The 16,544-nt window shown below is 39.3% G+C and overlaps 1 protein-coding gene and 1 long non-coding RNA gene across 3 annotated transcripts in view; one reads left to right on the top strand and one right to left on the bottom strand.

Moving 5' to 3' along the window:
- LOC111243321 (cytochrome P450 4V2-like) overlaps positions 1–16,544 on the top strand; it is a 183,979-nt gene that overhangs the window by 18,386 nt on the left and 149,049 nt on the right. The gene's annotated exons all lie outside the window — the stretch shown is intronic.
- LOC111243327 (uncharacterized) lies at positions 904–7,581 on the bottom strand. The gene is made up of 3 exons (XR_002670423.2): positions 6,455–7,581; positions 5,298–5,629; positions 904–1,060 (listed from the first exon to the last, which is right to left on the bottom strand). It is a non-coding gene; the product is annotated as an uncharacterized LOC111243327 (long non-coding RNA).

The following is a 16,544-nucleotide window of genomic DNA, read 5'->3' as shown; positions in this document are numbered from 1 at the left end:
AAATCCAAAATCAACTGCTTGAAATTTATTCGTGTATATATATATGTATATATATATATATATAGTATAATAAAAAATTTAAAAAAATGGTATGATAATGAATACATGCATTCACTGTCTGGAAGATGCCAAGCGTTTGGTGCTACTGAGTTCGTGATAAATCTCGTGCCCTTCCTGATGAAAAAACTTGTTTTTTTTGTTAACGAAATTTCAAATCTAAAAATACGATAGTCTTGGCATTAATTCAAATCCTGAAGTGATTGCTCATAATTTCATCGTAAATACACTAAAATATGTGGGTAGATTCTTCAAGAAAAGTTTTCATGCAGGAACCCGGGTAGGGGTGGGTGACTGACTGTCGCTACGAGACGCTTGCATTATATTACGAGTTCGGCGTGAAAAAAACGATTTCTTCACTCAGGGTGCCTAGCAGTCGGTCACTTGTTACTCGGGGGGCGTGATGATATTTGTGGCACAGTGTCTCTTCAATTAGCGCAGGATCTGCTCCATCTATCAAGTGAAAATGCCTGATATTAACAACGTTCTGCGGCCACTAGGGAGGTATGCAGTATCCCGACAAAAAACATTCGCGACTTACGACCCCCGCGTGTCCTTGCGTATCGTTGATCACAACTCCCCAAGCCGTCAGCAGACAATAGAATACGGTTTCGACGCACGATTATTATACGATAAGAAATCGTATCTAGGTATTTTTTATACATTTATATATATCGAAGAAATTTCAGTTGCTAACAGTCATTTTGTTCGGGTACAAATATCCACTCTATTGTCATACCAACGGGCTAAGAATCACGACAGGGAAGCAACGAAGAGCGACAAAGTAATTTGCAAAAGTGCCCGTTTATTAAAGCTGTACGGTAAAAGTGATTGAACTGATAGCAGATCGTTTTTATTAGAAATATCAACAGCGAATCGGGGAGACAAAGCTCTTCAGCCCATTAGTTGAGAGTGTCCTTATAAGCTTGGTAGACCCGCATAAGTTATTTGTAACCCAGGGCTGAACCGTCCTCGGGTCCGCCCTCTCCCAGCAGCTCTTATGCTGAAACAAATTCACAGCACGATTTTCCTTATTTGCAATTGTACATTTTTTAACTATCGTATCACTATGGTAGAATTTAATTACGAGTAAGTAGTTTCCTATGAAGCAAATTATAATAAGATAGCCAATGTGCCAATTAACCGCAAAACGGAAACTAATCTATGTTAACCTAGCGATGAATCGATGATGGAGAATATTGGCAAAGTTGGTCGGATGGCCTATAACACTGTGTAAACATAAGCCTTTGTCGTTGTTTTGGAGGGAGCCCATGAAACGTTTACGAATTCGTTCCCAGTTTTGAAAAATAGAAGGCGTCCTATTTATAGCCAACGAACAGATGCAGATCTCCAGCAAATATTTAGTATTTATTTGACTTTTTGTTTATTTTAATATTTATGCAAAATCTATTTGTATGTATCCAAATGTATGTACACTATGCTAATTGTTAGTTAAATTTTGAGTCATAATATTTTTGTCCATCGGATGCTGCACACAGAGTTGTTTCACTTATCTGTGGTACGCAATCGCGGAAGGATATTTCGATAAAAGCGAATATTCTCACAGGAAGAGCGAAACTAGTTCCAGATATATTCGGCAATCTGCTTGAAAAAATCTGCCAGAGGGGTGCTCAATGAAGACACAATCGTTGTAAAGCTAAAGCTTTTATTTTCCGTCGGGGGGCAACGTTTGCTGTAGATATTTTTTGCAGACTACCTAATACGATCAGATTTACTGGCAACATACGCTACTCTTTCGTATTCGAATCTAACTTACTTTAACGGCTAGTTATACTTACAAATAACAGTCTTTACATATTATTTTTAAGATTAACCTATTTTCCCGTCGCCTTATAAAGATAGCAAATAAAAGCGGAATGATCGCAAGAACTCAAATATTATATCTCACCCTATATCGTTGTTATTCTAAACTATGTAGTTCTCAAAAAAGGTAGCATCTATATTTCGAGTTTTCACGTCCGCCATGAACGTTAGGGACCGTATCAGGCCGCTGGTTTCCAGCACGAAAGGAACAATCTGCCTATGTTTGGGTTCTAACCTGGCCTAATATAGTCCAATGGTTGCATGTTCGGTAGATTCAGTTATTTTTCGGATGCTTTCTGTGTGTGTACGACAAAGGTACAGGAACCGATTATTGGTATACAAGTGACTTGTTTAGAGCGTACTGGCCATATTGATTTAAACTGAGTTAATAAACGCCCTTCTTTACTTACTCTTCACCGGTTTTGAAAGCGGAACAACCCACTGGTTTTCATTTAACAATTCTTGTTCATTTTAGTGAAAGTTGACCTCCAGGGTCCAATCAGTAAATTTTCTATTGACCGCCGGCTCAAGATTTCACTTAACTTAATATGACATCGACATGCTATTTTTAAAGTTGTAACGCCTCCATAAATTATATAAGACATGGTACTAAATCTGTATTCATGTACTGACAACTTCCAACGTCAAGAATTAGCAAACTATTGAATTTGTAGTAGATAAATGGCTTTTTTAAACACAATCATAAAAAAAAAAACGTGAGAGTTGGGTTGCACTCAAAGAGACAAGAGAGAATTTTTTAAGGGCTTTAATTATGCGATATTTGCCGCAGTGCTAAATAAAAGCTTTCGATTAGAATTCTGCCTCGTCCATCTAGACGTATTAGAGGGGCCCACATGCAAAATGACCGGATATTTTGCTTTAGGGGTTCGACTGATCCATTATGTCTATGACACTCGACTCGTACGTCAATGTATACAACTAATTTTATATATCTGTAACTTCCATTGTTCATCTGCACCGAACGTGGTGCTGTTTATTGATTGGCTCGCACTGGAAATTGTATGTTGTTGGCAAAAACATCAGTGGGCAATCATTAGTTAGGTTTATGAATTTATCGATGAAGCAAATATCCAGGGACAACTTTTCTATGCAAGGGCTAGCATTGTTTTTTTTGAGTGCAGATGGTCTTAGAAGTACATTAGGGATCTAAAAATACTCATTTGATATTGATGACAAAGAACCCCTTAGCGTGAAAGGAACCCCTTTTTTACCGACCCTATTACGCCTTTTGACAGGCAGAAGGGGAAAAATCGCGATTATGAGCGGACGCTGATGCTGGCTAAATCTTGAGATGCTGCTTATGATGGTAAGATAGACTGTTTTTATGCATTAATATAGAACCTAGACAGCAAAAAGGATACCTCTCATGCACTCATTGGATAAAGGTAAAAACAAGTGATATAGAAGAAGAAGAAGAAGCCATGGAGAATGGCAGAGTGCTTTAACTCTAAGATCGGTCACAACTACGAAAACGTCTTCGATTGTTTACTTCAAGCAGCTAATATGAGCTCCTGATTGGTGTCCTCCTAGCGAAGTAGCGCCTGAGGGAAGATTAGGAAGGCTTGCTGCAGGTGCAAACGAGATAAGGTCAAATATCTAGAACTGCGTGATAGTAAAACAAAAAAGAATAGTGGCCTATATACTACTTCTATTCGTTCATGCGTGCACCAAGGGCTAGTTTAAAATACAAAAAAAAAACATCTAAAAATAGAGCTGTGGCCTAGCGTTGATCAGCGATCCTTCACAGCCACGATTCGAACATTATTTAGGAAGTAAACAGCTGTAACGGTTTTTTGAGGAAAAGGACCTGCGGAGTAAGAATGTAGCTATATGACGATGTCAACTAAATAAAACCGGTCTCTAAAAATCAATGTTTATAAAATCTATTGCACACCAATGCGTAGAAACAGCGAAGAGTCAATCTAAATCGGCTAATAAAATCCACACCACTTCATACCATTGAAACGCTAAGCAAAGCTCTACAAAATATCAAAATGTGCTAATTTTCATCCTTTTGGTTCGTCAGAATTTGTTCAATTCAAAATACCGATCTTCTTTTTAAGTTGGATCTCTTATAGGAAAAATGTGGGGTATTAACTTAGTTTCGGAAATACTTAGATCTCGCTGCTTAACATCGAAGTCAGATAGATCAGTTATATAGGTATATGAGGATACCATTTTGAATGATTTCTATATTTTCACTGTATGCGAGGTATCAGATCAATCGTTTTACCTACGCTATACCTCCACTTCGTAGTTAAACACGGGTATAATTTTTTTGTATAAATGTATAAGCTCGTTTTGAGCGCTAACTATATCTTCGTACAGAATTTTCCGCTAACAAGGAAAACAGGTTCCTTTCTGAAGCGACCAACTATTTTCAGTCATTACTAATTCGAGCTCTTCGCTTGTGCTTTTCAAAAAGTAGCCCTTAAGCACTTGCAGCTTGTTTCTTTGTCATTACGTCTATTTATGTATATTACTACTACTCATTACGTATGTATTTATGTATTATAGGCTAATTACTATAATATTAATTTAATTTAAATTATAATTAAATTAAATTATAATAAGCTGCAGTAGCAGCTTATTATAGCCTCGTGATTTCGTTGTTGTGCAGCGATCCGTGCTATACCACCTGTGATATTTGTTCTTTTTATCATCAGGGCAGTCGTATTGCTGGAGCCACAATCATATACACTGTGATAACAAATGTGTTTTAGGGAAAAGCTTTATTTATTTTTATTTACCTTTAGAGCATGTGTAAAGTGCGAAAATATAATCCACTAATATGCTTGTTTTATAGCTACGAGCCCTGTAATATTTCTACTGTAGTACCACCCCCGCGATGAACGCGGTTTTGTCTTGGCGTGTCATTGTGTATCGTCGTTATACTTCATGATGTACTTAAACACAAAAAAAAATGCATCTAAACTAGTGGTTCCTGACCCTCTATCTAATCTGATGTAGTTGCGTTTCAACGATAACGCATCTGAAATTTATTCGGGTATAGAATCTGCCTGGGAGACAGAAAACGGTGGTTCAATAGTTGGGACGCGTTATTCCAAATAAGAAACCCCAATAGTTTATCGACTCGAACCACGCATGTTACAATCTAATCATTACCGAATAATTGATTTTTTTCTTGATGATTTTCCTCTATGAAAAGTGACGATCGAGACTTAAGACTCTTATTCTTTCGCCTAACCTTTAGGGCGCACTGTTCTCTTTCTGAAATCTTTATTTTTTATTCCGAATTAGTAATCCATAAATTGCGTCGTTCGTTTTCCGCCAATTGTCTCGTACACTAAGACTACCTGACTCACACAACAATTTCACAAACAAAAAATCAGCAAAGGCTTTGAAACTGCTAGAAATTTAGCAGACTTACTTACCCTTGAAAGGTATTGTCGCATACCTCTCGCGAAGTAAAAATTTTCGTTTTTCCACATTAGTACAGCATGTCCACGAAATATTCAGCCTGTTATTTAAATAAATTTGAAATTGAGGAATTAATTCTCCCGTTTGTCCAGCTAGTAGGTTTCACACTAACAGGCGTCTTGTTGTCGTTTGCGTTTATAAGGCAATAGCCAGTTTAAAATGGCGTCTTTCCAGAAGACTCTCATAAACAAAAGCGAACATATAGATAGCGACAGTAGTTGAAGTGGAGTAGTCGGTTTTTTCTGTCTTCGGCACTTAATATACATGCAGTTCAGTTGCAGCGTTCCTATAAAAGAGGGATAGTTAATAAATCAATACGTTGCGGTGGCGTCCCGGTCCAAATTGTTTCCATAAAGAGGGCGCACGCGCAGGTTTCAGCTAAATCGTGTTATATTTAAATAATGCGCCATAAAACTAGTAGCGCAAGCAAAACATTAGGCCAGCACAAATTCTCCAATAATCCAATTTGAACTGAGGCTTTTGTCAGAACTTCTTTACCAATGATGATAGATAGCTAAGTAAATAAAAACATACCAAGTATTTATGATGCATTATGTTGTTGAAAAAGCACTTAAAGTTCGGCGCTATACTGTACGTACTGCTATCATCCAAATGCCACTTTTTTCTTCCTATGGAATAGTCTCCGCCAAATACAACGCACTGTGCCGTTGTTTCTTTCAGTCTTAGAATCCAGTATTAGAAATGGGTGGTCAACTTTTCTTTTTCATTTTTGGATCTCCTCAATCGTCTTAAATAACTACTCTTCCTGATATTTTTTTGGGTTTAATAACAGAAATAATAGTCACAGGCGGCCGAATCTGGCGCATACGGCCGTTGGGGAAATACAGATATCGAATTCATGTTAAAAAGAAGTAATCACTTTTAAACAAAGGCCTAATCGTGATGAAAAATATACTGTTTTCATCACTCAGTCATGCCACGGTCCGTCATGACTTCTGTAAGATATCTTCTGTAGACTCCCTAAGAGTGATTCGGCTATTACGCTTAAGTACGAGCTTTTCCGCTCTCGAAACATTTTCGTCCATACTTGCTATGGCAGGTCAGAATCGCTCTGCCGTGCGTTCAGAATTGATTGATAATTGTGACTCACCCTTCTAGTAAAATTTTGTACAGCATGAGCAGTACTTGCAAGTGCTTGATCTCGTTCTTAAGTCGAAAAAACAAGACATGGCCGAAGGTTATTCACTTCCAAGTGCTTGCAAAACAAGAAGAACACTACGAATGTGTATAGCAAACAGACAGGCAATACACTGATGTTTGATCAATCATCGATGACGAAAGCTGCCTGTAACTTGCAGCTAATAAGTTATTAATGTTCCGGATAAGGCAGAACAAGAAGCAATAAACAAATTTCAGAAGGATACTGTCTGACGCAGGGCTTTAATGTCACCAGAAATAAATGCGACCTAAAGCTCTTAAGATCGTTGTGCGATTATTGTGGCACTATTCGAGCTGACCAAAGTTTACATGCAGTCGAAAATCTATATTGATGCTGAAAGTCCAAGAGAGTCTACTATTCATGTAGGTCTAAGTGACTATTAAGGTCCCTTTTTGATGCGCAATCAACAACGCGAAAAGGACATGCATATGTTCATTACGTAAACGGTTTATTATCGCACTATATATTAGCAAATGGTGTATGGCAGACCAGAAGCAGCACCAAAAAACCCAATTTATGGCAAACTGGCTGAATCATTACGGTCGCTATTTCCTATCGTATTCTACAAGTGACATTTTTTCAATAATGCGTTGGTCTACCCGCTTAGTATCGAAGGAAACGCAGTTAGTGCGACGCCTAGAAAGAAATAATTATGCTTGAACAAATTGTATCGGAATATCCTCCTGTAGAAGTCGAGACGACAAACAACGCGGTTCTACCCGCGACGAAAGGAGACGGCTATCATGATGCGTCAGCAAGGGTCTCCACTCAGTCGGAGCTCAACTCGGAAGAGGCAAAAGAGTCCTTTCGGATTTATCAGGAGGCCGTTTCGTTGGGTCTAGTACCGACTCAGCAGGAGATGTACGAACGCGTTGTTACTGCTACGAAGCTAAGGCGCTCGATTCTAGGATTCTATATAATTGCTGTGATTTTAATGTACTTTATTTTGTGGCTGTTCGTTTTCGCTCTCGTACTTCCCGATGCCAATGAACTTCTCCGAACTTATGCTCAGCTGGCGGTGACGCAAACTAGGAGGAAGACGTGCACGCCGGAATCTTCCGCGAAAAGCCCTCTGGTTATTGTGAATTTGGAAGTTGTTGTGTATAACAACAGTTCTGACAGTAATCAAACTCTGCTCTAAAATTCCGGCTGGTACGGTTGAGTATGATTGAGCGAAGTAGCGGCTATGGTGCTCCACAGATCTCGAATGCCGACGCTATGGCGTGACTGCTGTATTCGAATATGACAATATCGGTCGGCAGTGGCACCAAGAAAAGATGAGAACACGTACGCGTGTATGCGTTCCTAAATTCGTCATGAATACGGAGCGGTTTGCGCATTATAGGAATCAGGCGAACGATCTGAGTAATATACAATCGGTATGAGTACATTCTGAGTATTTGGTGCGATGAAAAACGGATCCGTATGGTTACATCGCATGGAAACAAAGTTCGGTGGTAGTAAGCCCATTGCACAAGTTACATTGGAGTAGTGCAAAGCTATATCTGCTGATGCTGTGCATAGATAGTGTTAACGATAAAGTAATCATTAAAATAATATCAGAGTAAACATGATGAACCCCAATTTAATTCAGGTGGATAAATCAGTAGGGTCATAGCTGAACGAAATAGGGTAGCCAGAGCATATATAATAAACAAAATTAAATAGATAAAAGGCACCTGTTATCTTCTTCTTAAGTTTTTTTTCAATGTTGGCTAGCATTACAAGTTTAGAAGCCTTTTTTGGCGAAAATGGATGAAAACCAGAGATCTACTATGCAGGTCAAAACCCCTCGTTGAATAGTGTTACTGACTTTTCAATGTGGCTTCATGAGCAGCGAAATGTGGTGCCGCCACGTGGTAATAAGGATAGTGTTGCAATTGTAATAGTGGTAGTAAATTTAACGTTAAGTCCCAGGGAAATCTCGACCATTGGTTTTCAGCTTAGTTGGAGCGTGTGTGTTGTTATTATTATTGTAGACTTTACTACAATTGACCAGAAGTAAAAAAAAAAACGAGTATAGATACGCCTATATCTTGGACGGACAGCGTCGGAGGTAAGAGTTGGTGATATATATGTACTTTTATATATTATATATCTTATATCAGATAGTTGTCGAAAATTACACGAACGTATATAAATCATGATATCTTATTAAGTTGGTGGTGTTTAAAACAGTTTATTTTAAAATGGAACGAGAAACGTAGGCATATTCTCGTTCCAAAAATTGTACGAAGATCAGGTTTACACTGAACAGGAGAACCGCTATTAGGAAATTTGCCCCTATAAATGAAATGGCTAAGCGTGACTGAAAAATTTAGAACGGAAACGGATATTGCAGAGCGGACACATTATATGGCGTGTTTTTTAGCACTTAGTTCACTAGAACTCAACTTTTTTTTAGAATTGTATCTGGAGTCTACAAGATTTCCCAGACAAGAAGTTTACTAAAGATTAACAAAATAACACAAATAGGCCACGCCAAATTCCGAATAACGATAAAAACGTGTATACGTGTACTCTCCGTGGAAAATGCTAGACACAGCTGGGATAGATACCAGTTCTCGGCCAGGTTTAGCCGGAGTTAACTGACCTTCCAGTCGCCTGTGTCTGTCCAGCCAAAAACGGCGTTCTATGTAGGCATGCGAAACAGTTGCTTTTTTTGTTTATCAGACATCATCAAATATCGATCTGGCTTAATAATACGTTAAGGCTAGGTTGACCATGGAATACTCAGATTCATCAATGCCTATCGCAATGGTGTAAATACTCGTGTGAATCACCCAATAAGTACAACACAACTTATCTAACAGACATAGTTTTTAAATAGATTTCTCCCTTAGTCTCTTGTTTTTCTTCTATATCGTTAGCCTTTCTCTGATTAAAGTTTGGCACACAAGCGCAACTTCGTTCTTTTCTCCTTCATCACGCCACACTTCTGTCCGCAACAGAAAATTTGAAAATGGAGTATACTCTACAAACTACATAGGCTATTTAGATGTATACGTGCAACCGAACAGTTAGCACCACAGCTCCGACAGGAATCGCTCACAGAATACCGCGAATATCACAGCTGGAGGCAGCTCTTCCTGGATGCGATAGGACGGATCGTACATCACTATCAACTTTTCAGGACTACCCCCGCCCCCCACGCATTTACAACTGGTCGTAGCGACTTGAGGTAATAGCAAGCCAGTAACGTTGAGTTGCGAATCAGGCTTAACAATGACAGACAAAAGCTTTGCTGGATACGCACATTGTACTAGACTAACAGAAAGTTTGAATTACTATATCTTGAGACTGTGTGAAGATGACTGTGATCCGCTCTGACAATTCCGGATTTGAATGTTCGCTAGCTGAAACGCAAAGACCTGCTCTCGTTGTAGCGTTATTGATGAGATGCCTTCTCCTTAGGCCATGGTTCTGTCGTCCAGCTTAATTTTCCTGTCCGCCTTTTTTATTTAGACTCTATGTACATATGATGTCGATTTATCAACGACGTGTCGGATACGAAGCGGGCAACAGACTACATTGTTCAATCGAAGCTGACGCAAGGGACAAACTGGAGGCGGGGTTGAAAAGAAGGTCCCGGGAAGATAACATAGTGCCACAAGAAACAATGTCAGCAAATCACAAACTGCAGCCGAATGGCCAAATGCATATGTTGCGCGATGTTTTCTGATCACAGCATTTTTATGATTATTGGATATAAATGAATAGCAAAGTTGCAACCGATAGCAGAGGTGCCGGAGGCGCGCAGATAGGAGTGTCAAAAAGGGTTGATGTTATCGAAATAACAATAATAATAAAGGAAGTTTCTATATCCAATTTAGCTATGGCAAACGGTACGGAAATGACGGACATCGTCTGCTATCGGATATGGCAGTTTTATATGTGAACGTGTGGATACATTATATGCTAATGTAGGCGGCAGACAGATATTTTTAAGCAACGATTCTATAGCCTATGGCCACGTTAAGTGGTAGGGTGGAAATCAAGTGTTAAACCCAGTATATAAATTATTATAGTCCTATATAGTGCTCCGTCGTTTTAGTAGATGATAACTTTTCTGTTCTTGCATCTCAAAGGCCTCTGATGATTGGTCCATACGTACTAATTGTATTGTCGCCGCGAAACCCACAGAGTTAATGCTGTAGATGACGCGCGCTATAAAAGACCAAAACCCAGAACCAATAAGGTATTGTGTCTGCAGCAAAAAAAAAACGCGCACGACTATTAATGGCTAAGGCTTTCGAATATATATATCCTTGCCGCCCTCCTTTACAGCTGCCAGGCCGTTGTCGTCTTTCCACTATTTAAGCTTTTCCTTCTCTAATAGTAACAGCACGAGTAAAGCCAGTACGAGCGGTTGCTATCGTAGGTCTAATAGTCGCCATAATATGTGCTGATTATTACGAGACCCCGCCTATGTACGTCCATGCTGTATGTTTGCCGTTCATGGTGAGTATGGGAGCAGAGCAACATGATGACTAACCGGATCCGAGAAATAATTTGACCGTCGTCTTGGCAGATTATTAAAACGGTCATTGTCTAGATTGAGAGAGAAGAAACGAAACAACGACAGGGGACCGGGCAAAAACGGGTTCACACGTATGCGCATTATTTCTATCTCATTGAACTGAGAACAAGTCGCTTTCTTACAACTCACTTAAAAAAAACTGGGCTCTATGTACGAATGTGGATAGGTTAACTTGCCACAGCTACAGAAGTGTGAGCCCATGTGAACGATGAACCAATTTTTATTACGGGCGATGGTAATTTCCTTGTCTGGTCACACTTTACACTGGTCATACGAGCGTAATATTCAGTTCAAAATGTAGTCTACTAAAAAGACGCTAGGACAGCATCTAGATAGTTCTATTGCATATGTATCGAAAATACGTAATATTTTGCGATATCTGGTGATGGTGTGGGAATTTAAACGAGAGAAAAAAAAAAACGGAGCAGCTAATTTGGTCTAGTTATAGGTCTTGTGCTTTTACCTGAAAGAAACCAGCGAGTCAGGGGTAAAATCCTAGCCTGAACTAGTATGGAAGGGAAATTCAAGATCTGGAGGATCATGGATACTCGAAGTGATAAGCTTTTTGAGGTCTGAATGGACGAGATAGCTGCAAGGCATGAGGAATTGATCATCTAGGCTTTGCATCCGAGGTGAGAGGTGCGAATGACGTTAGGGCGTAGGAAGTAGGGTGACAGAGTGCAACTTGCAGGTTTCACCAAAAAGGGCAATAGTGTTGAGATTTATAACTAACAGAAAATAGTTAGCTGGCCGATGCCTTTTAGAAGAACCACGGGGATAGTTCTCGATATTCTGACTTGAACGAATATCGGATTAAACAGCTCACGAAGCAGCATCGTCAAGGAATATGAGTTAAAATAACGCTTGTATGAAGACAGCATGGCCCAGCAAGTCGAAGGCTTTATTGATATAAAAAATTTGACATTTTTTCCGTACCTTTATCAGAAGAAAGTAAACGTTTGTTGAATCAGAGTTTCAATGGATGTTAACATTGATTGGGTGTCGCGCAGGGGAGGTGAGAATCAGAATGCCGAACAAAGGCGCTAAATCAAGGTTAGAGCTGGTAACGACGACAGGCAGAACTGATTATATCACGTAGAGAAAAAGAATGAACAGAGCTGGTTGAAAAAAAACACATTGACTTTACAGTCTCGTCTAGGTTCGTGTAGGGCCGGAGTCTTGTATAGCAGTGGCTGGAAGGCAATCCTACACACTTTGATTTTCCATATGGTCGTATATGCTATCATAGCAGACACATTTGGATTATTTAAGAAGATTTATATACACTGAGAAAGTTTTGCCAAAGAAACATATTATTTCTACGTCGTGCGTTGTGTAAGACACTTTCTTACGGTAAGAAGAATACGTTTTTTTCATGTGTAGAAGTACAAGCAGAAATACTTTCGAGCCGAACTATGCGGTAACAATCGAAACACGACAAAAATAAGAGGAAGGTGTATTTTAAAATGAACAATCTAGAAAAATTAGCACAATTAATAAATCGACCTGTAGTTGATAAACAATGTGATGCTGCTGTGACATGTAGTAGAAGCATAGGATGCGAGAGAGTATAACGCAGGTCATAAGCCTACTAACCGGCCAACTGGAGATGTTGACTTAGGGAACACAAACTTCATTCAGTTAAGTTAAACAACAAAAACGTTCGCAAAATAACTTGATGGTGAAAAAAACGAAGCACTTCCTATGCCGAGCGACTTGATGACACACATTAACGGCTTGATGACGAAAGTCTACAGGACCTCTACCGTAACCTTTATCGGTTATTGCTTTAATATTATATCATGCCAAAGCACAAAAATGTAGCATCGAGAGAATTAAATATCGGGTCCCCTGATACCGTTGCTGATTATTTTCAACCAAAGTTCGCTTCCACGATCGTGCTGCAAAAGGACAAAAAAGTAGATTTACGTTGAGCTGTGTGAGGACCCTAAAAAGGCTACTGAGAGTAAACTAGGCCGTGTCATGTTGTATCTATATTTTTACTTTATATTTGTTGGTGTCTTGGATTTACTTGTCAATAGATATCACGCGAAAGACAAATGTGATCTAAACCAATAATTCACTTCTACTAAAACGAAGGCGAGCATGTTACAGGCACCGGGCTGAAGAGGTCGGCAGATAAATATTTCACCAACCGCATAACAACCAAAAAAAGCTGGGAAAAATATCAGGAAAACCCAATTGCAGTAGGAGTAACAAACTTTCATCTAGAAAGTAATACCTATGGGCTTGGGGTGACCATTGCGATCAAATCGTCGCTTCCCAATTACATCACACAATAATCGTGTAATAACTGCAAATATTTCATTTCTCTTATATAAAAGTAAGAATACTTCACGTTTAACCGATACAATTCTCAGCAATACGCGACTGATTCAGCATTGCATACAAACTTGGCCTATTTAAACAAATTTCTAAGCCTTAAATGATCGAAGCGCTATGAACTCTTAATTGCAATGTTCAAGTTTACTTCCTTAAGACAAAAGTAAGATTTATACATAAGAAACGGTGTATTAATAAACATCTAAAAAAATATTCGTTTCTCAAGATCAGCTTTTTTACATATGCATACATGCGAATGTCCACAAGTATATCCTGTACAAGTTAAACATTCGCACGCTCAGTCGTCGCCCTTTTTAGTGAGGTACAGGATATGTACCAACAGCGTACGGTTGTGTGCCTGTTTCCATATACCCCTGGGGTGCGGCATCAGTACTTGAATCCGCGCGCCATTTGTCGATAAGGGGGAAATCCGCTAGGAAAGCGCGTAGGCTAGCGTACGTTAGCGGTGAGAACCAGCTTGACCTGGTTTAGTCGGCTGGTTAGTTCGTGGGAGTGTGGCGTCTGATGGTACCCGTGATTCACGATTAGCGATTAGCGGCAAACGAGAAAGTCGTTCTCGGCCCGTCTTTCTACTCGGGAAAATGGTTGCCCTATGAATGTGAAGAACGGTCAATAACTGCTAGAAAAGATGAATGCAGCGAAATATCCGTAGCCAAATCGGGGGAAAAACGGAGAGAAAACCGGGCGCTGCTATCCCATCGTGCCGTCCTGGTTTCGGATATATCCTGATTAGGATCACATGCTATAGTGAAAAAATTGACAGTGAATTATGGCCTGGGCCTGTAGTGGATTAGAATATTCGAATGTATTTGCAACAGGGGGTATTGTAAACTGCCAGTAGTATTGCAAAACTCGCAGTTTGCTTTTCCCTTAGCCCTGAAATCGAAGCCTAACTACCAATTTGCACAGAGGCCTTAGTTCGTTTCATTTAAGCTAGAGCACTATGATACATTATTTGTGAAGTGATGACTTACAAAGCTCACGGAACATGTTTGTGACACGGTACACTATTATAAAGCAAGCAAGCTGAGCCTCAGCGGCAGTTTCAGGCCAAAGTAACTTTGCTAACAATTTTCAAAGTGTGCTCCACATTTCGTACGAATTTATTCATAAGCAAAAATTTTATGCCTTAGGCCTGCTTTAATCTGGTGCGTCACTCTCGAGAAAAAAAACCGTCTAATCTTACTTCGATCACTATCCGTTTCGTTATCAATACACGACGCTATGCTTTGCCGTAACAACGACATGATTAACAATTTACCACCGTGGCTGGATCAGGGTTCGCCGCGTCTGATGAATTTTGTCTCCGCCCTATACCGTTCGCCTATTTTCTTTTAAATACCCCATTTAATGCCGCCACACAAAGTTAGAATGCTATCAGACATATCATGATTGTAACTTCAGTTGGCTATATACTTAGATCCAATTTTATACTATTATAGAAGTTTCACTGAGGAGATTACGTAGCGGAATGAAAATAGTCCCTTGCTTTTGCTGTCGGCAAATAGCTTTAGTAAATAATAGTAGTAACTTAGAGTCGGTTGCAATTCAGTGAGTGAATACCACCGGAAGGCTGAGACTGATGTGGGAAAGTGGGAAAAACCGAAACGCGGTCCGGATTCGTATGAACTGAGAATAGGAGTCCTGGAGAGCCACTTTAGGGTAGAGGACGACGTTGCCGATAGAGAGCAAAAGTCGTCAGCACTAATGACATTGTTCCTCGTAGAAAGACGGGCTTTTAGCTGATTGTCAGCATCCCTACAAGTGCGGACCTGTTCCGCTGTTTACACGATAGCTACATTTAGCTCTTGTCGTACCCATCGACTCGCTAGCTGCGATAAAAACGGTAAAAGAAGCTGCAATAATGGTGGCCAAATACACAGCAACAACAACAACAATGATAATTGCACCGAAAACAACAGATGCAAGATAGGATCGGTCTGCCTCCTGTAATGGAAAGAGCTAAGGAGAACAGTTTGTATACGAAAAAACCGATAGGCGTTTGCTCATACAGTAGCGTTGCAAAATAAATCATAAATAAATGGTAGAATCATTAAATAAACTGTAGAAACATCTATATTAAAAATATACATATATACTTAAATGAACGGATGAGCTAAAATCGACTTCGGCATTAAGATATCAACGTTTGATTTCTCGTTCTAAAAACAACGCATGTTCATACTGTTGGAAGGAGATCTGTAGACCCAGCTCAGGTCTTAGACGAGACATAAGGCACAGGAACTGCTCAATAACTATAACAGAATAATACTGCAGACGATATCGTGTGTTGTATTTACCCTGGCTACGGTTAGAAACAGAGGTTTCTGACAGTCAACTTATACTAAGTCAACTGTCTCACCTATCCAAAGACAGTCGTTTTGTTTAATTGGAGCTAGGCGTGAATATATCTTTAACTAATTTTAGACAATCTTTATAGAAGTATCATGTTTGTTGTTTCAAATGCGCATTTTCATATTATTAATTAGTAAGATAATTTGAGAGCAATGAACAGGAAACTATTTGCGATATATCTACTCTAAGAACCCTATAAAAAAAAAAAAAAAAAAAAAAAAAGGTACTTATTTAACAAACTGCAAGTATCTCGGTGAGTAACGTCGTTTAGCAATAGCTTAACTTTTGAAAATTTATATCGATTTCCTTTCAGAGCATGATAGCGCTCGAATATATATGCGTCACAAGAATCACCCTTTCATACATATATCAAGTAGACAGATCTGGAAAAAGGTTTCGTTGCGTCTTTCAGTGGAAAAGCAAATTTTTACAAACATAGTAATATATTTGGTCGGCAATATGCTTTGCCTAGCAGGTGTCCGATGTTTTCGTACTTCGTGTAGCAGGCTTTTTGTGAGCCTGCTAGAATGTCGAATTAGGCCATTCGAACGGGTATCATGGCGTTCGAAAGCCGATTTGTGTTTCTGGTGATCGCTAAACCGTACGCGACACATAAACATACACTCATTTAACTTCTGCTTTCAGCTTTCGTGGACAAGCTGTGAGAATCTATTTATTACGTTTATTGCACACCTATTCGAATACTAAAATAAGGAAATGCAAGTTATGCAAATGTTATTTGCTCTATCTATACGAGAACGA

The sequence above is a fragment of the Varroa destructor genome, unplaced genomic scaffold (genome assembly GCF_002443255.2).
Source record: "Varroa destructor unplaced genomic scaffold, Vdes_3.0 BEIS01000001.1, whole genome shotgun sequence".
Taxonomy (NCBI): Eukaryota; Metazoa; Arthropoda; class Arachnida; order Mesostigmata; family Varroidae; genus Varroa; species Varroa destructor.
This window is presented reverse-complemented; position numbering and strand designations above follow the sequence as displayed.